Source organism: Oryctolagus cuniculus, chromosome 6 (genome assembly GCF_051225735.1).
Source record: "Oryctolagus cuniculus isolate XC-2025 breed Fujian yellow rabbit chromosome 6, ASM5122573v1, whole genome shotgun sequence".
NCBI classification, from domain to species: domain Eukaryota; kingdom Metazoa; phylum Chordata; class Mammalia; order Lagomorpha; family Leporidae; genus Oryctolagus; species Oryctolagus cuniculus.
Genome location: NC_142872.1, coordinates 12,565,274 through 12,590,990, shown reverse-complemented (window position 1 = coordinate 12,590,990; position 25,717 = coordinate 12,565,274). Strand labels below are relative to the sequence as shown.

At 39.4% G+C, this 25,717-nt stretch overlaps 1 long non-coding RNA gene across 1 annotated transcript in view; it reads left to right on the top strand.

The window, feature by feature from the left end:
• Positions 1–18,611, top strand: part of LOC149126015 (uncharacterized) — a 71,020-nt gene extending 52,409 nt beyond the window's left edge. Inside the window, exon 3 of the long non-coding RNA XR_016234881.1 lies at positions 17,953–18,611. This is a non-coding gene — a long non-coding RNA (uncharacterized LOC149126015). The remainder of the gene's footprint in view (positions 1–17,952) is intronic.
• The last annotated feature ends 7,106 nt before the right edge of the window (positions 18,612–25,717 follow it).

Genomic DNA, 25,717 nt, shown 5'->3' with positions numbered 1-25,717 from the left:
TCATAGTATGTTCTATGGATGCTATAATATATGTTTGCTGCTAGAACTCCCATTACTTGTAACCAGTGATCTATCACTGTCACTCTTAAATCTACTGTCAAAGAAAATCACTGGATCCTTACAATTCCTGCTTTTGATTCAGTAATCTAGAACTGGCTTATATTTGGGTTGTAATACCTATCATAGATCTCATCTTAGATTTTGCTATCCTCAGAAATTTAGAGACTAAAATTCTAGAAAACAGTCTAATCCACTTTCTCGATGGCCTTCCTCTTAGAATAGAGTTTACAGGTGCCAGTTAAGTCTTCTGATCAATTCTGAGGCTGTGTTGATTGTATAACATAAATTAATTGCCATGTGTTAGGGATAGACATGGAAGAGCCACGGTAATGACTAGTGTAGATGACAGAATGCATAGATACGAAGACAGACAAAAAACCCACACATGTTACGGTTCTCCAGAGAAACAAGGAGTCTTATTTTACATGGGTAGTTTGAGAATTATCCCCATTAATATTTAGGTACATTGTTTTCTCACATGTAAGACGCTAGGTAGAAAAATAAAATCTTTTGTACAATAATACTTTGCTATGAATTTATTTAATTTCTTTAATCCTAACAGAAACACTCCCTTCTCTAAATGCTCTCCACGAGCATGTGGTTTTATCTCAGTATCACTATCTTCCAGTGAAATGAGAAATTTACTCCCATCCTCTGTGTTTTCCCCATCAAATTCATACTGTAATTTCCCCCGTAGATGAGACTTTGGTTTTAATGTTAAGATTCAGGAGTGTGCTTCTGCTTGACATCTGGTGCCGTTCCACTCTTAGTTGCAGATGCTCACCTGTCATACGTATCATGCACACCGACCCTCAGCCTGGTTGCTCAAATTAGAGCCAATGTAGGAGGCTGTCTTTGCTTACCCTTTCAACTTACTTTCCCAAATACCCAATTAATAAGGAGTTAGTTATGCTCAGAAGATTTAATCTGTACTCTGATTGTGACAGCAGAGTAATTTCTAATCTTAAGTCACTGTACCTTAACCTACAGTTTCGATCATTTCACTTACTTGAGGCCGTCTCGGCAGTTGTGGCTGACGGAAGGGTAACTGTTTTCCCCCCTGGAAGCATTCACTCCTGGTTCATGGTGAACTCTAATCCCATGAGCTGTCCACCAGAACCACACCTTCCCTCTAACTTCATATCTGGTACTGTATTTTTACTGATTTTCCTGCCAGCTCATGAGTTTGGCCTCTGCCTCCATTTCATTCTATTAGTTTACACCCATTGTTCTCTTACGGGGTGTGGAAAATTCCTGCACATACGGTCTCTGCATTTCTTCATGGAATGCTTTCTTCTATCATTTTTTCCAATCTTTCTATACCCTTAGGTTTCAGAAATAATTTATCGTTTTATTTTTCATCAATTTAAGTTCTGATTTCATGCTGTCTTTTCCAGCAGAAGTGAGTCTATGTGAATTATTTACATCACACACTTCATCGTTCTTTATCTCTACCTGTTTCATATTTTCTGAATGTAAGGAGTTAATTTTAACCGCTTGGTTTTCCTCCTTTGCACTGTTTCTTAAGTGATCAAGTGTACTTCATTTCCTCACTAATTTTCCTAGAAATCATAACGTTTATTACACTCTAATAGCTTTATCTTTTCCAATCTCTTTGTGCCTTTTATTATTGCTATGCTGTTTAAGTTTTAAAAAATACCCAGCGAACATTGTTTTCAAATAATCTATGCTTAGAAATAAATAATGCTCAGATTCCCAATGAGTCCATCACATACATTGCCCCTCAGTCACTCTATCCCTCAAAATCTTCCAGTTTGTGTGGAACGACAGTTAAGGAAAACCAATGGAGATTGTCACATAAAGCTGGATGACCAGTAGCCAGGACCACCTACTACCCATTGGTCTTAGGAGCAAGTGAAGTGATTCACGAAAATCCAGCGACCCCCTTTTGTCTCCACATGTGATCCAGTGATCGGCTGATTTGCAAGTAAGCAGACCAAGTGCAAGACACAGGGAGAGGGAGCCTGACCCGCAGGGAAGGGCAGAGCCAGTGGGGAGGACACGGAACGGGACTGAAGGAGAGCGTCCCACTCCAGTCTGTGCTTCAGTGAAGTGCACCAAAAGCTGCATCCAGATCGGTTTATTTTATTTTATTTTATTTTTGCAAGCATTGTGCTTTCCACATGTTTTATTTGCAAGCCTATTATATTATTAAAGGAGAAGTGACATCACAAGGAGGAAATACCTTCTCTGAAAGTTACTTTAAACGTTTCTGGAGTTCATGTGGAAACAGCACTAATAAAATTCCCCAGGAACCCTGGGCTTCCATGTGACTTCAAGTGCTGCCTTATTTTCTTCTGTGAGTCTGCAAGTCTGACTTTTCAGAAAACAAGGCTACGTTATGAGCAGAGCATGATTGAAGGAGAATATCGAGCAGTACATATTGTAAAGTGACAGGTTTTATATGATTTCTATATCCAATTCACTGTACTTTTATTAGTGATACAGCGTGCTGTATTTCACATCATGAATGACAGAATTAGCATTCAAATATATTAAATTCAGTGGTTCCGTTGCTCAAGTGTGACTAGAGGTGATCCAGTTAAGGCTAGTGTGGTTATAAAGTGAGTATATGACGATGGGCATCTGGTGCAGGTTGGGGCACCCACAGCCGGTACTGGAGTGCGTGCTTCCAGTGTGCTCTGCTTCCTGTCAGTCATTCTGCTAATGCGCATCCTGGGAGGCAGCAGATGATGGCCCAAGTACTTGGGTCCCTGCCTTCCCCAAAGAAGAACCAGACTGAGCCCCAGGCTCCTGGCTTCAACTCCACCTGGTCCAACCATAGCTGTTGTGGGCTTTGGGGAGGGAACCAGTGTATAAAAGATACCCCTTTATCTCCCTCTCCCCTCTCGTCTTTCTCTTACATTCAAATAAGAAGAAAGTTTAAGCTCCTGGAGTAATGGAATCAAATGAAGGATGATACAGGGCTGCTAAAACCTGGATTTGTGTTAGGAACAGCAGGGTGGCCCTTCTTCCTCAAATGAAGCAGTGCTAAGTTCTGAAACTCTCAGATTCTTAATTTCACCCATTCTGTGTTTTTCCTTTAAATAAAAAGAAAAAAAGCCCTGCAGAAATGTGTGTCAAGCACTGCCATGTTGACTTGTGTTTAATTGAAGCTCCCCTGTCCCCATGATGTAACTGACATAAAGACCCTCTGACTTTCTCATGCGTGAGTGTGTCTGAACCCCTCAGAAGTCTGAATGTCCTTTGCACCCTGTGCAAGTGGTGTTGACTTCAAGTACATTTCATGGTTTGGCATCTCAGATCTTTTCAGTAACAGTTCAGTGACTTATTCTCGCTTTTGCTAGGAGCTCTTGATTTGTTTTCCATACTATTCATAGAGATACACCGATAATTTTCTCTTACAAATGTAGTGTCCACTTGTAGACTGTGAGTTAAAGACAGCCCAAGGTGCTAAATTCCTCCAAATTTCGTCAGGTTTTACAATAGTGCTTTGGACTTACAGCATTATGTCATTGTGAACATGGAAAACATTTCACCTCTTAAAATATTAAACAGTTATATTAATGTGGCAATATTAAGATTGTGTATTATATTGAACTATGGCTTGGAAAAGATCCTACATGCATGCAATATAAGGTATAGAGGTGTATATGGGGCACTTTATGGAAACCGTTCTTGATTATGTTTAACTATTTAGGATTATTGTTCCTAAACTGGACCCCAAAATGAAGAGCCTCAGTAAGTTACTTTAAATTGGAGTAGATGAGAATAAAACAGATACTATTTATCACACTTCTGGAGCTGGGAAATCCAAAATGCAGGCACCTGCAATCCAGTGTCTGGTGAGAGACTGTTTCCTGGTCTATATACAGTTGTCTTCCTTTATTCTCAAATCGATGAATGGCAGGGAAAGAGGGGGAGAGCAGAGGAGAGGAAAGAGAGGAAGAGAGAGAGAACAAATTCGCTCAAGTCTCCTTTGTTAAGAAGTCAAGTCTCATCATAAAGGCTCAATCAACCCTTATAACCTAGTAACTGCCTCCCTGTGGTCCATTTAGGATTTGGATAAGTGAATCTGGGGCAACACAAACATGTAGTCTGTAGAATTTGGTTATTTGGATACTATTTTATCCTCTGTAAGTTTTCACACGACTCTTCAATTACAACATAGTATAGCTTTCACAAGGGATTAGCTTTTAATTGATTCTCCTTATATGATGCCTGAAATTTCTTTTTTTAAATTTCTGAGTTGGAAAAGGGAAAGTCAGCTTTGTGATGGGTTACACTGAGCTTTTCCATAAAGAGATATAATCTCTGTAATTGTTTGGCCAGTAAAGAGTAATACAGTGTTCCTTTTTAGTGTAAGTTGATATGCTCTATGCATCATTTTAAAATAACGAGTTAGCAATGCTGCTTATTATCCAAGAAAGTACTGACAATCTAATCCCGCTAGAAGATAATTTTACAGATATTTTGTGACACGTGCCTTCATACATATTGCCTGTTGACTGTACTCGGTGATGATGAATTATTTTTGAATCTATGCTTACATTAAAAAGGAAAACCAAATTTTCCATTTCTTGATACAAATAAGTATAACTCAAGACTACACAGGCAAAATGTCTAGTTAAAACACATATTATGGGGCCAGTGCTGTGGCATAGAGGGTAAAGCCACCGCCTGTGGTGCTGGTATCCCATATGGGCGCCGGTTCGAGACCTGGCTACTTCACTTCTGATCCAGCTCTCTGCTATGGCCTGGGATAGCTGTAGAAGATGGCCCAAGTCCTTGGGCCCCTGCACCCATGTGGGAGACCTGAAAGAAGCTCCTGGCTCCTGGCTTGGGATTGGCACAGCTCTGGGTGTTGCGGCCAACTGGGGAGTGAACGAGCATATGAAGGACCTCTCTCTCTCTCTGTCTTGGCCTCTCTGTAATTCTGCCTTTCAAATAAATAAATCTTAAAAAAAAAATAAACACTTAGAATATCCTGTGCTTTAGAATCAGGTATCTAAAACAAAGAAGTCATCTTTCATCAATTCTAAGAGCATGCGTGATTATTTTATGTCCTGGGGACTATGACCGACCTTAGAATTGATATGAACTTGAGCTGATCTTGTCCTCCTACCCTTCTCCCACATAATACATTGGCGGTGTATTCTGTATGTTTTCATGAAAGGAAAGCTACTGCGAAGCACGTAAAACATATTTGTCTCCGTGAGGTCTCTGCCCAAAAGAGAGGAAGTTAGGGAACTGAAAGTTTTGGATGGGCAGCATTTTGAGGTCCCTTAGATCCCCTGGGGAAATGACTATGCCAGACAGGGCCAATGAAGATGCACCTCATTTTTCAGTATTCTAAACAAATGTGAGATTATTGGTACTTTAGATTTACCAACATCCTTTATTTTTGGTATTTTTGTCAAGCATCAATTTATAGAAATTTTTTCTACAATAGCAGATATTTTACTGCCTAATTAGCAGTAAATTCTTCAAGAATGCATTATTTTTTTCACTGATTCTTAAATAACCCCAAATTATATAAATAACCTAAGCACTACCCAATTGCAGAAGACCACAAGGTATTGAAACTTGCTTGAAAATTGATTAATGTAGACATAAAATATAATAGCACTTTGAGTGTTGAGGAAACTAGAAATTACAATCAGTAAAATATGATCAATATTTCAATAAATCAATACCTCAAAGAGTAAGAAAGTATGTGACACATGTATCAGTTTTGCAAGGACTCTTGGGTAATACTGTAAAATGTGAAGTGCTGGTAAGACTGTGAAGTGCTTATTTTTAATGTCTTAATGAACGTCTTTGTAATTTTTCAGTGGTACTGAGGCCTTTCATTCACAGTGGTTTTTACTTCAGAATCGTCTGCCTGGGGGAGCAGACAGTTAAGGAGCTAAAAGTTCATGCCATTCTAAGAGCCTGTGAGGCATGGTCTTAGGTTGTTAAAAATAGATGAATGGTGAAATATTGATAGCGCCTCTGGGCTCACAGATAGAACTATTTCCCAGTGTGCACGCTCCCACCGTCTAGGGGAGGTTTCCCGTGTCTTCGGGATTGCTCAGAGGCAGTGACTGGGAGGGAGAGAACATTTGGAGAGTGCTCTTTACTCACACACATTTTTCACAAGTGAAATGGATCTTTAACCCCTTTGGTTATTTTTTTCATCAAGATACTTCTGTGGGTCTATAGACGAGGAGTGTCTCTATTTTCTCCTTTAAAGAATCACCTTTATCTCTGTGATAAGTGAATAAAATAGATGTTTTTAACACTACTTACTTTGCGTGATTAATTTCTCTAGTATGTTTTATTAGAATTACAATGTGTGCTCAGTTTTTAAACTTAACTGCTGGCTATGCTGGGCTGTCTGAAATATAAAACACACAGGCAGGCAAACAGAAAAACTAGATTCTGAAGAAAAGAGTGTGGCAGGGGGCTCCCCAGGAGACCTCACAGTTTGCGGGATTGTTACTGAGAGGGTTCTTTGCTTATTCTCTCATGGTCGGTCGTTTCTTTTGTGTGTTGCATACAGTGAGTATTAATGCTGGCTCCCAGCTTGCTTTTCCTAACTGTGGTTTTGTTTTTCCAAATCACTTTAACTGCTCAGTGTCTACCTACTAGCTGTGCTAGGCTTCCAGACAATGTTTCTTACCAAAGTGTCTGAAAAGCAAAGCTTAGGATGAATATTGTCATCTTAGCGTCTACTTGCTGGGATACAAGCAGATGAGTGTTACTGATGCTATTACATACTGAATTTGAGACATGTATTTTATCATTCATAGTGTATTTTTTTTTCAAACAGTGTTAATATTATGGTCCCCATGCCAGTGCCGTGGCTCAATAGGCTAATCCTCTGCCTGTGGCACCAGCACACCAGGTTCTAGTCCTGGTCCGGGTGCTGGATTCTGTCCCGGTTGCCCCTCTTCCAGGCCAGCTCTCTGCTGTGGCCAGGGAGTGCAGTGGAGGATGGCCCAAGTGCTTGGGTCCTGTACCCCATGGGAGACCAGGAGAAGCACCTAGCTTCTGGCTTCAGAACAGCACAGTGCACCAGCCACAGCACACAGGCCGCAGCGGTCATTGGGGGGTGAGCCAACGGAAAAAAGGAAGACCTTTCTCTCTGTCTCTCTCTTTCTCACTGTCCACTCTCCCTTTAAAAAAAAATATTATGGCCCCCACAGCATTCTGAATTCTAACTTAGATGTGAGTCTCATTTCACAATCTAAGCAAATAATAATTATGGACCAAGTATACAGCAAGTACTATAAAAAGTACTGTATTAAACATAGTTAAGACATTTCTTAATAAATGACTTTGTCAGTATAGATTTAGTAAAATAATCTGCTGTAGCCATCTGCCTGATTTAACCTGTTCTGTTAGGAAGTTTAAGCTGTTGGTTTGTTTTGAAGGCAGGAGAGTGTGTGAGAGAGAAGCAGACCTTTGATCTCCTGGGTCACTCCTCAGACGCTCTCAGCAGCAGGGCTGATCTGCACCGAAGCTTGGAGTCCACAACTCAGTCAGGGTCTCTCCCTGAGTCCCATGCGTACGGTACATGAAGCACCACCTGAGGCCTCCCGCAATGTGTAGCAGCAGGAAGCTGGGAGAGAACGTGAAACCTGCGCTCCTGCTCTCCTGTGGGTAGCAGGCATCACAAGTCATCCCGTAACCATCGCATCAAGCACAATTCCCACCCACTCCCATGTTTTATGATTCACATAAATGTATGTAGAGTTGTGCAGATCTTATACATAATAAGGTACACCAAATTAATGCCAAATTAATGGCTTCTACCATTTTTTTTAAAGATTCATTTATTTATTTGAAAGGCAGAGTTAGAGAGGCAGAGGCAGAGAGAGGTCTCCCATCTGCTTGTTCACTCCACAGATGGTTGCAACACCTGGAGCTGTACCAATCCGAAGCCAGGAGCCAGGAGCTTCTTCCCAGTCTTCATGGAGGCAGGGTTCTGAGGATTTGGGCCATCTCTGCTTTCCCAGGTCGTAGCAGAGAGCGGGGTTGGAAGTGGAGCAGCCAGGGCTCAAACTAGTGCCCATATGGGATGCTGACACTGCAGGCTGCGGTTTCACCTGCTATGCCACAGCGCTGGCCCCTTCGGTGTGTTCAAGAAGGAACTAAGTACGTGGAAGAGATACTTTAATTCCCATGTTTACTGCCGTGTAATTCATAATAACCAAGAAATGCAAAGAAGCTAAAGGTCCATCCACTGATGAATGGATAAGGAAAATACAATACAAATAACAGAATGGGATACCACTCAGCCATAAATATGGATTAAATCTTAAGATTTGCAGCAACATAAATGGAACTGAAGGTCATTATATTAAGTGAATTAAGTCAAACACGGATACAGCACCAAATGATCTGACTTACCTTTGGATTCTAAATAAAGGTGGTCTCATAGAAGTTCTAAGTATGAAGGTGGTTACCAGAGGCCAGTTGGGGCCAACATTGTGACCTAGTGGGATAAGGTGCCACTTGGAATGCTGGCATCTCATAGAGGCAATGATTCAAGTCCCTAATGCTCCATTTTTGATCCACATCCCTGCTAATGTTCTTGGGAAAGTAGCAGAAGACGGCACAAGTACTTGGGACCCTGCACCCACAAGGTAGACCCAGATGGAGTTAGTCTCCTGGCTTCAGCCTGGTCCAGTCATGGTCATTTGGGGAGTAAACCGGTAGATGGAAGATGGCTCTCTTGCTCTCTGTGCCTCTTCCTCTCTCTCAATTCTGCCTTTGAAATAATTAAATATTTCTTATAAAGAATGCATAGAGATTATTAGCATAAATACCATGCAAAAGTAATAGAAACCTGCGTCATAAAGGGATAGCAAGTTAGCAAATTTCCAGTTCTGGCTGCTGCATTTCTGATCAAGCTTCCTATTAGTGTTCCTGGCAAAGCCATGTGAAAAGCCCCAAGTATCTGGACCCCTGCCACCCACATGAGACCCAGATGGGAATTATAGGCTTCTTGCTTCAGCCCAATCGATCCCTGGCCATTGCAGCCATTTAGGGAGTAAACCAGTGGATGTAAGATTCCCTACTTCCCCTGGCCATGTGTGTATGTTTTCCTTTCTCTGAAACTCTGTCTTTGAAATAAATAATAAATAAAACTCTAAAATGGATACTAAGTTATAGTTAGGAGTAAGACACTATAGGATTCTATCACACAGAATAATGGCTACAGATAGTGTTAATATATTAAATATTTTATTGAAAAGTCAGGTAGGATTTTGAATGCTTTTGCCATAAATAAATGTTTTTCAAGATAAATATATTTGCACTGATTCAATGTTATATGTAGCTGTAACAAAACATCACATGGTACCTCATAGATTATATACAATTTTTGTGTCTGTTAACAAAATTTAAATAATTCCATTGGTATAAAAGATAGCAAAGGTAATAAAAAAGGGGTAAAGAAGCTGTAATACATATTACAGTGAGATATTTATGAATAAGAAGAATGAAATTCTGTTATTTGTAGCAACATGAATGGAACTGAAAGACATTTTTGAAGTGAAATAATTCAGGCACAGGAGAAATAAACGCCACTGGTTCTCCCTACATATGGAGGTTACAAAGTTAATCTCACAGAAGTGAGAGTGGAACCGTGCTGACCGCAGGCTGGGAAAGGTAGGGGTGGGAGGAGAGAGCATGGCTAAGAGGTTTCCAGGTGCAGTGACGTCTAAAGTTTCACAGCACAAGGAGCAATCCATGGATGATGGCAATAACTGTATTTCAGAATAATAGGAAAGAGGATTAGCATATTCCCGACAGAGTGACATGAACAGTGGTTGAGGTGGCCAATATGGCAATCACACTGATCTAATCACTGTGCGCTGTACACGACTTTCGAAAGTTTATAAATATGCACAATCTTGTGTCCATTATTAATTTTAAAGCTAAAATAAATCCTTTCTTCCTTTCTCAGTTTTTCTTACTCTTTTCCTACAGTTCATTCAAAATGCATTTTGAAAGTCTTTCATTTATGGGCCGGTGCTACGGCTCATAGGCTAATCCTCCGCCTTGCGGCGCCGGCACACCGGGTTCTAGTCCCAGTCGGGGTGCCGGATTCTGTCCCGGTTGCCCCTCTTCCAGGCCAGCTCTCTGCTGTGGCCAGGGAGTGCAGTGGAGGATGGCCCAAGTACTTGGGTCCTGCACCCCATGGGAGACCAGGAGAAGTACCTGGCTCCTGCCATCGGATCAGCGGAATCAGCACAGTGCACCGGCTGCAGCGCGCCGGCCGCAGCGGCCATTGGAGGGTGAACTAACGGCAAAGGAAGACCTTTCTCTCTGTCTCTCTCTCTCACTGTCCATTCTGCCTGTCAAAAAAATTTAAAAAAAAATCTTTCATTTATAAAAGTACCTAATATGCAGTTAAAAATAAGGCTATACAAGAGGTTAATTCTGCCTGAATTTGAAATGCAGGTTGTTTACTGCATATGCATGCATTGGTTAACACATAAACCTATGTAAAATAAAAAATAAAACCTTTGTGGGAATTTTCTAGCTTAATATTTAATTTATTTATTACCAGAAAAATAAAAGGACTAGGATGGCAATAAATGTCATGTTTAAGTAAAAAATCATATCATAATCATGTCTAGGATTTATTGATTAGTTACCAGTACATTTATCTGAAAATGAATTGAGTGATAAACATCCATATCTTTAATATTCACGACAGTTCAGAGCGGCACATACCATAATAGTCCATCTTTTACCAATGAAGAAATAGAAGCCAAAGTAGTTGAGTACCTTCTTCTTATGACTGAATAGTATTCCAATGTATCTATCTATCTATCTATATATAATCATTTAAATCTGTTCATTGACAGATGGGCATTCACTCATTGCATGATTGTTATCAAAGCTGCATTGAATATGGGACTGCAGACAAGTCTCTGTAATCCTGATTTCCATATGTATACTGCACTCCACACACACCTCACAGTGGGATCACTGGGTCATGCAGTAATGCTATTTTTTTTTAAGGAAACTTCATGCTGTTTTCTCTAACAGCTGCATGATTTCACATTCCCACCCACAGTGCCCAAAGTATCAATTTCTCTACATCTTTGCTAACTTTTTTTTAAAGTTATAACGTGCAGAATCATGAAGTAAGACCCCTACCTTTCGCCTTACACAAAAATTCACTCAACATGGATTAAAGACTTAAATCTATGACCTGACACCATCAAATTATTAGAGAGCATTGGAGAAACCCTGCAAGATATAGGTACCGGCAAAGACTTCCTAGAAAAGACCCTGGAGGCGCAGGCAGTCAAAGCCAAAATTAACTATTGGGATTGCATCAAATTGAGAAGTTTCTGTACTGCAAAAGAAACAGGAGAGTGAAGAGGCAACTGACAGAATGGGAAAAAATACTTGCAAACTATGCAACAGATAAAGGGTTGATAACCAGAATCTACAAAGAAATCAAGAAACTCCACAACATCAAAACAAACAACCCACTTAAGAGATGGGCCAAGGACCTCAATAGACATTTTTCAAAAGAGGAAATCCAAATGGCCAACAGACACATGAAAAAATGTTCAAGATCACTAGCAATCAGGGAAATGCAAATCAAAACCACAATGAGGTTCCACCTCACCCCGGTTAGAATGGCTCACATACAGAAATCTACCAACAATAGGTGCTGGAGAGGATGTGGGGAAAAAAGGGACACTAACCCACTGTTGGTGGGAATGCAAACTGGTTAAGCCACTATGGAAGTCAGTCTGGAGATTCCTCAGAAACCTGAATATAACCCTACCGTTCAACCCAGCCATCCCACTCCTTGGAATTTACCCAAAGGAAATGAAATTGGCAAACAAACAAGCTGTCTGCACATGAATGTTTATTTCAGCTCAATTCACAATAGCTAAGACCTGGAACCAACCCAAATGCCCATCAACAGTAGACTGGATAAAGAAGTTATGGGGCATGTACTCTATCGAATACTATACAGCAGTCAAAAACAATGAAATCTGGTCATTTGCAATAAGATGGAGGAATCTGGAAAACATCATGCTGAGTGAATTAAGCCAGTCCCAAAGGGACAAATATCATGTTCTCCCTGATCGGTGACAACTAACAGCACCAAAGAGGAAACCGATTGAAGTGAAATGGACATTATGAGAAACAGTGACTCGATCAGCTCTCATGCTGTTGATGTACAATGTAATACTTTATCCATTTTAGTATTTTTTCCTTGTTTTGTTCTAGTACTATTCGTTGAACTCTGTAATTAACACACAATTATTCTCAGGTGTTTAAATTTTAACTGAAAAGTGATCCCTGTTAAATATAAGAGTGGGAATAAGAGAGGGAGGAGATGTACACTTTGGGACATGCTCAATCAGGCTTGCCCCAAATGGTGGAGTTAGAAACATGCCAGGGGATTCCAATACAATCCCATGAAAGTGGCATGTACCAATGCCATCTCCCTAGTCCCAGTGATCAATTTCTGTTCACAATTGATCACACTGATAGGTCTAAGAATCAAAGGGATCACACAAACAAGTCTAGTGTCTGCTAATACAAAAAGGGAGAGAACAATCCAACATGGGAAGTGAGATACACAGCAGACTCGTAGAATGGCAGATGTCCTAAACGGTACTCTGGCCTCAGAATCAGCCCTTAAGGCATTCGGATCTGGCTGAAGAGCTCATGAGAGTATTTTAGGCATGGAAAGCAAGACACTCTGGAAAAAAAAAAAAAGAAGAAGAAGACCTAAATGAAAGATCTCTGTGAGTGAGATCCCAGTGGAAAGAATGGGGCCATTAAAGAAGGAGGTACCTTTCTCTGAAGGGAGAACTTCCACTTTGACTATGACCCTGTCGGAGTAAGATCGAAGTCAGCGAACTCAAAAGGCTTCCATAGCCTTGGCAACTCATGACTAGAGCCTAGGGAGATTATTGACACCATAAACAAGAGTGTCAAATTGTTAGGTCAACAACAGGAGTCACTGTGTACTTACTTCTCAAGTGGGATCTGTCCTTAAAGTGTTGTCCAATGTGATGTAATGCTATAATTAGTACTGAAAAGTATTTTACACTTTGTGTTTCTGTGTGGGTGCAAACTGATGAAATCTTTACTTAATATATACTAAATCAATCTTCTATATATAAAGATAATTGAAAATGTGTTGATGTGAATGGAATGGGGGGAGGGAGCGTGAGATGGGAGGAGTGCGAGTGGGAGGGAAATTATGGGGGGGGGAAGCCATTGTAATCCATAAACTGTACTTTGAAAATTTATATTTACTAAATAAAAAAAAGTGGGAGGGAATAGGGAAAATACAAAACTCAGTGTTCTTGCTCTAATGGAAACAATTGGATCATTATTTTAAAATAAATGAGAAAAAATCAGATTAAAAAAAATAAAGTTATAACTATCCTGACAGATGTGAGGTGATATCTTATCATGGTTTTGATTGGCATTTCCCTGATGGCCTGTGGTAAGGAAAATCTGCCGACTATTATATTATAGTCCTGGCCATAGGTTAAACGGAGATGAACCTGGAGGATATTATGCTCAAGGGATAAGCCAGTCATGGAAGAAAAATACTGCATGAATCCACTTTTGTGAGGAACTGAGACAGAAATTTCTGGAAACAGACTAGAATGGTGGTCGCCAGGGGTGGGAGAGAGGGAGCCGACAGATGCTGTTGTCACTTCCAGTGGCAGCAGCTGAGTCGTCTCTGGAGCTCTGCTGCACGCGAGTCCTGGGAATGCTGTCACGTGCACCTCGGGATGTGTGAAGAGGTCCCTTCTCCTGTCAAGTTCTTAGCTACAAACAACAAAGGAGGACATCTCGGTACCTGGCCACCTTTTCTATACCACATAAGTGGTCAGTGGGTGTTGGAACCTGGGTCATCTGAGGCCAGAGATGGTGTTACACTGCTGCATGCGTGGGGTCCTAGAGAGCGTCTGCTGTCCCACACATTTACCTCTCTACCGTTGAGCCTGATGCACTGTTGCGTATGCGTTTAGCGGAAGTATGTTGTGTGTATCTTCAGGAGATGTGTGTTTAAAGTGATAACTGCTGCTTGATCTTTTTTTTTTTTTTAATCATAATAGTTTCTTCAAAAGCCTCTACTGTGCCCCTGTACAATTTATAGTTGAAGTAAAACATTGAGCTCCTATAACATTGGGTATTGTAGCAGAAGATTTAAAGGTGACATTTTTCATACTATTTTGGTAATCCCAGGTTTATGTTCAGGGCATAGAGCATCTTGGGGGACAGCTTTTTCTTTTCAAGAAAGGAACCCAAAAATTTGTTTTAATCAAAAGGCTCTCAGATTATGTTTTGGCTTTCTTTTTTCTTTCCTTGATTGTTAATTTTGTTTGGCTTTTATATTTTATATGGAAAATTCCTTTTCCTATCTTAGCCCTCTCTTTCATCTTCATATACTTTTAGTTTCCTTTGTTTTTGTAAAATAGTTCTTAAAGTGACAACTAACTGCATTGTTACTTAATATTTATTGCCACTTAAGCCTAGACATCAATGCACTAGGAGTTGCCATCTTAAATTCTTCTGGAGAAGTTACTCCAGGTGATTTCTGTGTATTTGGTATGAACTGAACCAGCTCTTTAAAGCTCTGGGACACTCAAGTTCAATGCATTTTACACTCTCATTCTACAGGGAAATTAATGTTGGTATTTTGGTCTTTTTTTTCCCTGGCATAAAGAAACTGGGCCCCTCCCCAGAATTTACCCCCACATCATGTCCCATTCTCTTCTGTGTGTGTGAATGGGGTGCCTGATACCATCTTAACAGTGGAGGGGCCGGCCAGCGCTGCGGCTCACTAGGCTAATCCTCCACCTTGCGGCGTCGGCACACGGGGCTCTAGTCCCGGTCGGGGCACCGGATTCTGTCCCGGTTGCCCCTCTTCCAGGCCAGCTCTCTGCTGTGGCCCAGGAAGGCAGTGGAGGATGGCCCAAGTGCTTGGGCCCTGCACCCCATGGGAGACCAGGATAAGTTCCTGTCTCCTGCCATTGGATCAGCATGGTGCGCCCGCCGCAGCGGCCATTGGAGGGTGAACCAATGGCAAAGGAAGACCCTTCTCTCTCTCTCTCTCTCTGTCTCTCTCTCTCACTGTCCACTCTGCCTGTAAAAAAAAAAAAAAAAAAAAAAAAATGGAGGGGTGATGTTCTCAGGTGCCTGAGGAGTGGATTGGTCCCTTGCTTTATTCTATAGTGAGTGGACTAGTTGGACTGACGGCCCCTGAGCCATGGTTGCAGAATGCTGAGACCAGAGCAGGTTTCTGCTTTCAGTGAAGGCTCTGCCCCCAAACCTGCTGATTTGGCTCCACTGCACTCACTTGATCTGCCTGTGTTGGCACTCCGCAGGCCAGTGAGCCAGCCTGCTCACCCTCCTCGCCCCTCCTGCAGGCAGGTTTCATCCAGTGCAGGCTGCGCTTTGCCCTTTGGTGAAACGTGAGGTAGGGCTATCCCTTAATCTTTACTTTTTCTTTTTCCAAATCTATATGCAGTTGTTTTTTTTTTTTTTTTTACAAAAATCAATGTATTTTTTGAAATGAGCTGTATTTCATCTAACTTACATTCCTTTAATGTTTCTGAAGGACCATTACCTCAAATAAATAAAAGTTTTAGGTTTTACTACAAATTATAACTACAAAGGTCAAGTGCATTAAGGAATATGGACAATCACATTGTTGGGACCGTGAAGGCTGAAGACGGAAAATCTCAGTTCTTCTCTGTATGAGGATTGCCTATATTTTTGCGTTATAAAGAACTAAAATGGAGTTGTCAGGAGCACTGTTTCTTCCTCTGTTAAAAGGATATTCCCTTCAGTAGCTGTGTGACCTCAAGAGTGTTTCCCACGTGCACTCATCACAGATTTCTTGCCCAAATGGGGGCACACTTAGAGCACTTACCTTACACAGTACTTTAGAATAGAGAAAAACAATCTCTTCCATAGTAATTGAAACTTAATAAAAGTGACTGCAGACATTAGAAACTATTTTACACACTTTCATATTACTCATGGTAATGAATGCTCCAATTCTGATAGTGAAGACTCAGTTTATGTATAAAATACATGAATTATTCTGCAATAAAATGGTACTAATGTTTTTTATATTGATGCTAGTTGTCTCATCAGGTAGAAATTTTTGAAAGTAGTCAATCTAAAAATCATTCTTCTTTAAAAGTACGTTATCTCAGTCCATGCTTCCTGACTCTGATAGATTCATGGAAATATAATGATGTCATAATTTAGCCCACACCTTGCCAGAAGCCCAGAAAGGGAGAACTAGAGAATGAGGGCCTCTTGGTTCTAACTTCTACTTGGTTGCAGTTCTCTTTATTATTTTTTTCTACCCTCTTTGTTTGTTTAACTTTTATTCATCCCCTTGTTGTTGATCTAAATATCACTTCAGAAATGAACTATTATTTGACTCACACACCAGATGAAAGTTGCTTTTTTTAACAGTCTATGCTGTTTACTATGGAAAACTTTGCACAAAGGCACTTCTCATTTCTTTAGATATAATTGGATGGCTGTCATTTTGCTACCCGTGGATAGAAACCCCTTGAAGACAGAAGCCATTTCCTTCTTAAATTACAAACCTGGCAAACAGATAAACCATAGTAAATGGCCAATTACCAGACTTCTCATTCAACTTTGAGTAGTATTTGATGCCATCTCTTTCAAGGAATGAAGTTACAGTTGAAGACAAGATTCTGACTTCCTTCTTCTTTAGGAGTTCCTTCTTAGACTCATGTACTAAATTTTCCTCCCCAAACCTCCAAAACTGAAACTTCCAAAAGTGAGTGTTCACCCTAGCAGTTTTCCACTTTACATTCATTACCTGTGGATTTTATCAATGGTCACGGTTTCAAAAGGGATGCATACTCATCTGCATGTCATCAGCTCCAAACTCAGTGCTGAGTTTGGGCATCTCCATTGCCAACACAGTAGCTCATCTTAGACACCTCACAGGCATTCCAATGCTCAAGTCAAACTGAATTCCAAAAGATTCAAATATTTTAAATGAGTATGCTGAAATTAGCTTTTACTACTCAACTAATTTTTAACATATTCATAAATTCAGTTGGTTAGCTTTAAATGTAATCTCATATCCCCCAAATAGTAACATCCCTATGTTAACACAATCTCTTGCTTAGAATGTTGGAATGATTAACGAAGAATTCTCCCTAAATCCTCCTTTACTTTTCCAGTGTATCATCAACGAAACAACTGGAAAAATATTTTCAAAAATTAAGCATAGCTATTACCTTTAAAGGGCACCACTCATATTTAGAATAAAGTGGTGTGTTATTTCTGTGACCTAAAAGACTTTGCATGATTGCACTATAAATCTATCTGAGCATATCTCCTCTTATTAGTACTGTCGGTAACTGTTTGACCAAACTGGACCTTTTGCTGATCTAGGAGAAGTAACTAGCCTTTTCCTTACAGTTTTTTGCACTTAACCTTCTTTGTATATAATAATATTTTTTCTCAAATACTATACAGGTTGCTAAATGCCTCTCAGTTTAGGGTGCTTCTAATATCTGCTTAAAGAGAAATTTCCTAATCATCCTTTTAATTCACTCCTTTTTATTTTCTATCCTCAGATGTTCTTTTAGTTTTCCCTACAAACTGTAATCTTCATATCAGAAATAACATTCTATGAGTATATCAATATATTTGAAGTTTTTTGGTTCAGGTCTCCCCAAATTAAAATCAAAATCCATCAGGGCAGAGTTATCTTTTATTCAACTGAGGTATCCCAACGCCTTGAAGAGTACCAATGACTTAGCAAACACATTGAATGAATAAACAGTAAATACTCAAAAATGCTTGGTGAATAAACAAATACATTAAAGAATGTGTGCTTTCTGTTTCCAGACATACAAGTCTAGTTTGGATCGAGATCTGTCACAATACGTAAGTGGGAAATAGAAAAGCAGTTCAGTAAACATCACCTGACGGTGCAGGAGTGCTACTGCAGCACCAGTAAGGTGGTGTCCAGGCTACGCAGAGCTGAAGCACAAAGGTGAGCACGATATCCTGAGCAGGTTTTGATTTAACTGCTGAGCTGAAGCTTGCAGGTGTGGAAGCCAAGCAGCTGAGCGTCTCTGCGACAGAAATCAAGTGATGAAGAGTGAAGAACAGAGAGGTGGGAATCTAAATGGAACCTGGCGGCTGGGGTGTTAGTAAGCTGAGTGCAGTTGCAGACAGTTTCATAAAGCTGTGAGTGAAGTGCATCCAAGGAAAATACTGTCGGCAGAGACACATGAAATGCTGTCCGTAAGAATAAACAGCGATCAGTAATAGCCCAGCTTTGCAAATGCTGAATCCTTGCTATGCATTATCACATTGCATGTCTGAGTGCTGCTATTTGTGCTGGTAGGAGAAAAAAAATCATCATTTCCAGAGTAAACTAGGCCATCTACAGTTTCAAAGTGTCTCTAAAATTTTTATGATATCTGGTATTCAATCAAGTACTGATATTCTAGGACTTGAGTAAATAACCAAAAATGAAACAGACAACAGAGATACACTCAGGGAAAACCCACTCATTTTAAGTTTTGGGGTTGTGTTGAATAGGTTCATAAAAATAAAAATCCAAAGAGAATTATAAATCTGTGATTTATCAAACGAAATTGTTAAATACATTGTAATAAATAGTCATTTGATTATTGCAAAACTTAAATTTAACAGGTGAAATACATTTACTGATAAAATCAGGAATTGCTATGGATCCCAAGTAGGTAAACACAAGATAATCATACAGATCCACTTTTTTGTAGAACAGCTGATAACCACACACCGAACAAAATAAAAATGACAGCAGAATTCTCAATGTAAGTAATGAATACCTGTGTAGAATTATATCCCTATGAAAATGTAATATCAAAAAATAAAATAAGGATAATTTTGGACACATTTAAGGGAATTCTACATGAGAAAATCGAACTCAGGAAGTTTCTCAGTCCTCAAGCAGAATGAAAGTGATTGCCGACTAAAGCCAAATGCAGCCGAGGGTCCAGCATCCTGACTTTGTTCCCACAACGGATTTTTCCCACCCACTTTCAGGCTTTCCAGAGAAGCCCTCCCGAGTCATCCCCAGCTCTCTGCATCCACATTGGTTTTTCTCCTATCAGTCTCTTCACCCCTGGTTTCACCTCTGACATAGCATTCAATTTATTGTTTATTATGTGTGGTTATTTCATTTTACGTTTCACAAGAGCAAGACTTTGTTCTCCAAGTTCTGGGAATTGGCCTTGCACACATTTGGTGCATGGTAAGTGATTGCTGAACGAATGAATGAACTGGTCTTTTTTCATTCTGAGTCCACATTGCAAATGATCATGGATTTGAGTGTACAGTAACCACCAGAAGCTTTAACAATATTTTATTTAGTGATCATATGTCAGTACAGAAAATGAAGTACGTGAAATATTTTTCAGGTTTTCTGTTTCATTTCTTATGCCACATTTATTGTTTTTATGTATGTTACATCAAGCTTATATCTGATCGTTATAAATCATTTTTTATTCTTCTATAAACTATTAATAATTTTAGTCTCCTCACTTCTGATTTTTCTTACTTCCTTCCCTCCATCTGCCCTCTCCCATATCCCCTCTTTAACATAACACCACGTCACAGACTTAATTCTTTAACCCCTATGACTGAGATATTGATTTGTCCATTTGATTTTTTCAGAGACATATTATTCCAGTTATAAAAATTTGTAATTTCAAATTTTTGCTTAACACTTTTTATATCACAGTGTTGCTTCCTAAATGTTAAACAGGAGTTCTCTAAGTCATTGACTGTCATCCTTTCTTCTCTAGAAATGAGAATATGAAGATTTTACTGTATATAAGTGTCTGGTTTTATTTTCACTTGCTGTAAGTTGTTCACTTAACTGCACTTAAAAGTGTTTTTAAATATTTATTTGCTTGAAAGGCAGAGCAACAGAGAGGGATGTTCCGGATGTTGGTTCATTCCTCAAATGTGTACAACAGCCAGGGCGGGGTCAGGCCGAAGCTGGGAGCCAGGGACTTCTTTGTCTCCCGTGTGAATGGTGACCATTCAAGTACTTTGGTTCTTATCTACTGTCTGACAAGCACACGAGCAGGAAGCTGGATTGGAAGCAGAGCAGTTGGGACTGGCATCAATGCTCTGATACGGGATGCTGTTATTGAAGTGGCGGCTTAATCTGCTGTGCCACAATGCTAGTCCTTTATAAATGTTTGAAATCTAGATACAAAAGCTTGAATTTCAATTCATTAATTTTTACCTGAATCACCATGACTTCCTTTAGTTTTCCTTCAGCTGTAGCATAATTCCTTTATTTGCATGGTAACTGACTTTATTCTGTTCTGTGATGTTATTTTTATGTCTTTGTTCATTTCTCAGTTTTCTTGTTCATTCTATGTCACTGATAAGTTTCAAATTGTATCATTTCACACTGTGTTTACACTCTGGTGAGAGTCTTCGTTTGTGACTTCCAACCTTCCTACTCACACCCTCTTCATATTAAAGCTAATTCTATGCCTGTTCTTTGAAATTAAATTAATTAATTTTTCAGTGATGATAGCTACTCACTAGTTAAATGAAATTTCCTTGAAGTGCATTAACACAATAGTATTTCCCATTGAATGACCTGGTTATTTTGCTCCACTGTGTTCTGTCACAGTTTTTTATAAACCTATTATTACAAACTTTGTGGTTTCTGTACTCCTTACCAAAAGTGATCAGAGCTGGCATAAATCCAGTGTGTTGCACCATGCTTTGCACCTTGGACTTTGCCTCTTACAATAAAGAAGTTGACCAAATGGTCCTCATGTATTTTGTAGGAAAAATTGAGATACCTGTTTGAGAGTTTCATATGCAATTCTTCACCATTAAAATACCATTAAAATATCACTGGCATGCAGGTTCATCCCCCTTTCCATGTTGACTTCTGTGACATTCTGAGGAAACCTACAGTTCTCAGCACGCATGGTGTGGAGGGTTTCTTCTTGTACCACACATGCACAATTTTATTTAAAGCAAATTTTATTTAAAGACAATAGAATTCCTTCCATCATGTTTTCTGGCTTTGAAGTTACTTTAATTAAATGGCTCAGAATGTATTTGAGTGCACCATGTTGATGGTGATTTTGTGGGCCAACTGTTTTATTATTTTTTCAATATGTGTCAGTCTTGAAGCAAAGCGAGGGAATATCATAAGTTAATGATGAATGCATTTTGCTAAGTCCTGCTCTTATTTTACTTTACAAAAAAAAAAAAACTTGTAGTTAATTTATTTACTTATTTGAAAGATGTAGAGAGGGGTTGGGAGGGAGAGACTTGTCATCTGCTGGGTCACTTTCTATGTGCCTCCAAGAGGTGGAGCCCAGGACTCAACCCAGGTCTCCATCATAGATGGCAGAAGTCCCCAGTGGTATCTCAATGGCTGTGCTATGTGCCTGGCCCTATTCTTGTTTTACAATGTTTATAGATCTTCCTTTGTGTTGCATTATACTATTTGCTTTTATTAGATATTTTCTTAATCCTTAAGATACCAATCTCTAATTTTCTTTTTTATATTCCATTGAAAAATTAATAAGAAATTAAAATGTATTTTATATTTAGCATTAATACATGTTATAATCATAGCAAATGATTATTAAGGATTATTATAGTTTAAAAGTCAAGTGAATGAGTTCTTAAGACACCTCTTGTATTAGGCACTCTATTTCCATTTAAGTTCAGTAACAAGATAGAGACTAACCACCCAATAGTAACTTCTTTTACTTTTGGGTCACAAAGCCACAGGAATGTGAGATGCTAGAATATAACAGAGGATTGCAGTGTAATACAAATGGTCAGACAATGATGATTGGCAGAAGTAGTGTTGTGAATCTACAGAAAAAATTAATTGTAATTAAGGCAGGTGGCCAAAGAAATTCATTAATGTGATGAAAAAAATAATCATGACTTCTGGGAAGTTCTAGAATTAGTGTAATAAAAATCTGAGTGCAAAGTAGGAAACAATAATTTTTCATAATTTCTAAAATTCTACATTTCTGTATAGTGCTGATAAATTCCATGAGGAAATTCAGGCATAAAAAATAAAATTAATTAAGCTTACAGTGGCATAACTTTCATTTAATTATTGATGAAGTTAAATATAAGATTCAGTGAGTTATGACAACTGCATACATTCATGAAACTGTTATAATCAGGGTGTAGATTTTTCCCATTCCGTTAACAAGTCTCCTCACACAGACAGGGTCTCTTGGACTGACCATTCTAGATCTCATGCTTCACAAAAGCTCCTCCCTGTACTCCAGCTGCCTCTGTGTCTGGGGCATCCGTAGGGATTTATGCTAACTCCAGCTGTTTTCCTTCATGTGGTCTCAATTTCATTATATTCATGGCTGTTCTCATATGTTGTGGTTTAGGGTGTGTTTTTTTTTTTCAAAATTAATTGAAGGTGATTTTTTCTTCATTTCTCTTATTATTTTGGATTTATTTTGAAAAAGGTTATATCACGTACAAGGTTGTATTCCATTTTCCTTCACCATCTCTGTTAGTTTGTTACAATCTATATCGTGTTTCAGTGCAATTTATTGCTGGCTCAGGTTTGTTGTATGCCTCCATTTAAGCTGTTATCCTCAAAGTTGATGACTTAGAAATGGAAATGTTACTGACTTACTAGTTGAGTCCATCAGTCTATGATTGTAACAAGTTAACTTATGTGCACAGCTTTTCATGTGTGATAGATGCATTGTGGATCTTTCTCATTTTGGTATTTGATATGTTACAGTTTTTCCACTGAATAAATGATGTATAATCATACATGCTATCAATTACCTACATTTTAAAAATTTATTTCTTCTGACCAATTTGGAAAAAGTATAAGATAGAAACTCATTATAAAGAATAGTAGTACATTGTGGGGAGCAACTCGGACTATACTGTTACTGGAATTAAGACTTATTCTATGCATCTGCTCTCCCACAATATGGCACTGGGAGAGAAGAAAACAGCTTCTACACAGCTGCCTCCAGTTCAGCCAATAAACTGTAGGACTTGCTCCTGATTGGAGGAGAGCAGCGTACTCGGCATGTGGGCAGCCGAGTTGGGATTGGCAGAGGAGGACTATAAAGGAGGAGAGAGACAGCATGCACCAGGAACATCTAAGGGGAACATCTATCTGAAGGAACACCTGTGCAGCCCCCGAGAGAGCCAGCCAGCGGTGTGCCGCTCCCCCGCGGAAGTGGGGAATGTGGCAGGGGGAACTGCCCTTCCACGGAGGTGGAAGGACCAGCAGCCAACCCGGGAAGGACCAGCAGCAACCCGGGGAGGGCCGAGCAGACAAAAGAACAGCGCAGGGTCCTGTGTCGTTCCTCCACGAAGACGGGGAGCGACAGTACATAAGTATAAAATGTATTATTAATTTATAGTCTCTCGGTTTTTCTTTTTTTTTTAACTTTTATTTAATGAATATAAATTTCCAAAGTACGATTTATGGATTACAATGGCTTCCCCCACATACCGTCCCTCCCACCCACTACCCTCCCCTTTCCCACTCCCTCTCCCCTTCCATTCACATCAAGATTCATTTTCAATTATCTTAATATACAGAAGATCAGCTTAGTATACATTAAGTAAGGATTTCAACAGTTTGCTCCCACACAGAAACATAAAGTGAAAAATAATAGATGATTTTTTTAATGATGATGAAATCAGATCAGACCTATTGTCATGTTTAATCCCAGTGAGAGTCAAGTTGAGAGTTGATAATTTCTTCTTTTTTTTTTTTTTTTTTTTTTTTTTTACAGAGGATCAGTTTAGTATACATTAAGTAAAGATTTCAACAGTTTGCACCCACATAGAAACACAAAGTGAAATATATTGTTTGAGTACTCGTTATAGCATTAAATCTCAATGTACAGCACATTAAGGACAGAGATCCTACATGAGGAGTAAGTGCACAGTGACTCCTGTTGTTGACTTTACCAATTGACACTCCTGTCTATGGCATCAATAATCTCCCTATGCTCCAGTCATGAGTTTCCAAGGCTATGGAAGCCCTCTGAGTTCTCCAACTCTTATCTTGTTTAGACAAGGTCATAGTCAAAGTGGAGGTTCTCTCCTCCCTTCAGAGAAAGGTACCTCCTTCTTTGAAGACCTGTTCTTTCCACTGGGATCTCACTCACAGAGATCTTTTGCCAGAGTGTCTTGGCTTTCCATGCCTGAAATACTCTCATGGGCTTTTCAGCCAGATCCAAATGCCTTTAGGGCTGATTCTGAGGCCAGAGTGCTATTTAGGACATCTGCCATTCTATGAGTCTACTGAGTATCTCACTTCCCATGTTGGATCACTCTCCCCTTTATTTATTCTATAGGTTAGTGTTAGCAGGTACTAGACTTGTTTATGTGCTCCCTTTGACTCTTAGTCCTTTCATTATGAACACATCATGCTGAGTGAAATAAGCCAGTCCCAAAGGGACAAATACCATATGTTCTCCCTGATCGGTGACAACTGACTGAACACCAAAAAGGAAACCTCCTGAAGTGAAATGGACACTATGGGAAACGGTGACATGATCAGCATAGCCCTGACTGTTAATGAACAACTTAATACATTATCCCTCTTAGTATTTTTTTTTGTCTGTTCTACTTAATATGACTGGTTTAATTCTGTAATTAATACACAGCTATTCTTAAGTGTTAAAAATTAACTGAAATGTGATCCCTGTTAAACATAAGAGTGGGAATAAGAGAGGGAAGAGATGTATAATTTGGGACATGTTCAAGCTGACTTGCCCCAAATGGTAGAGTTAAAAACATACCAGGGTATTCCAATTCAATCCCATCAAGGTGGCATGTACCAATGCCATCTCACTATTCCAAGTGATCAATTTCAGTTCACAATTGATCATAATGAAAGGACTAAGAGTCGGTTTTTCTTTTCTATCCTAGAAAGTTACCATTTTGAGTGAACAGTCTCAATGTCTGTTAAGATCTTTGAGTTTTACATAGATTTATCTTCTCACACATTTTTCCTCACATTCTTAAAGATATTTTGTAATTTCCCTTTCAATGGGAAAATAAAGTTTCCCTTTTGACAGAATTTACTAAGATTTCTAGTTATAAGACTCTTGTATGTCTTTATCCAAGTGTCCAGAAACATGAGCTGCTCTTTATTGAAATTTTCAGCCAAGTCCCCATCAGTAGTGAATTCCAGTGAAAATCAGTAAAAAAAGAGAGTAATGGGCTTTGATTGTAATAGCAATGGCTGTTGCAAAAGCGACACCATGCCCTGAAGTATGAGTAGGGAGAGAGATGGAATCTTTGTATGCCAAATAGGGAAACACATCCGGGAGTTAAAATCGGAATGAAAGAGAAGCAGAGGTATTGCAGACCAAGAGTAACAAATGTCAACGAGGAGACAACATTCAGGTTCATGGTACTAGAAAAACAAAAATAACAACTTGACTGTGAACGGGGAATAACAAGTGAGCTGAAGCTGTAATTTACTAAATGCTTTGCACAATCTTTTCCAAGGTCATGTCTCATATTATTCTTCCCACTTCAAAATATCCTTTCATCTGTACTGCCCTAGTTCTTAGCCCTTCTTCCAAGTCCTGCTGAAGTCCTGCATCCT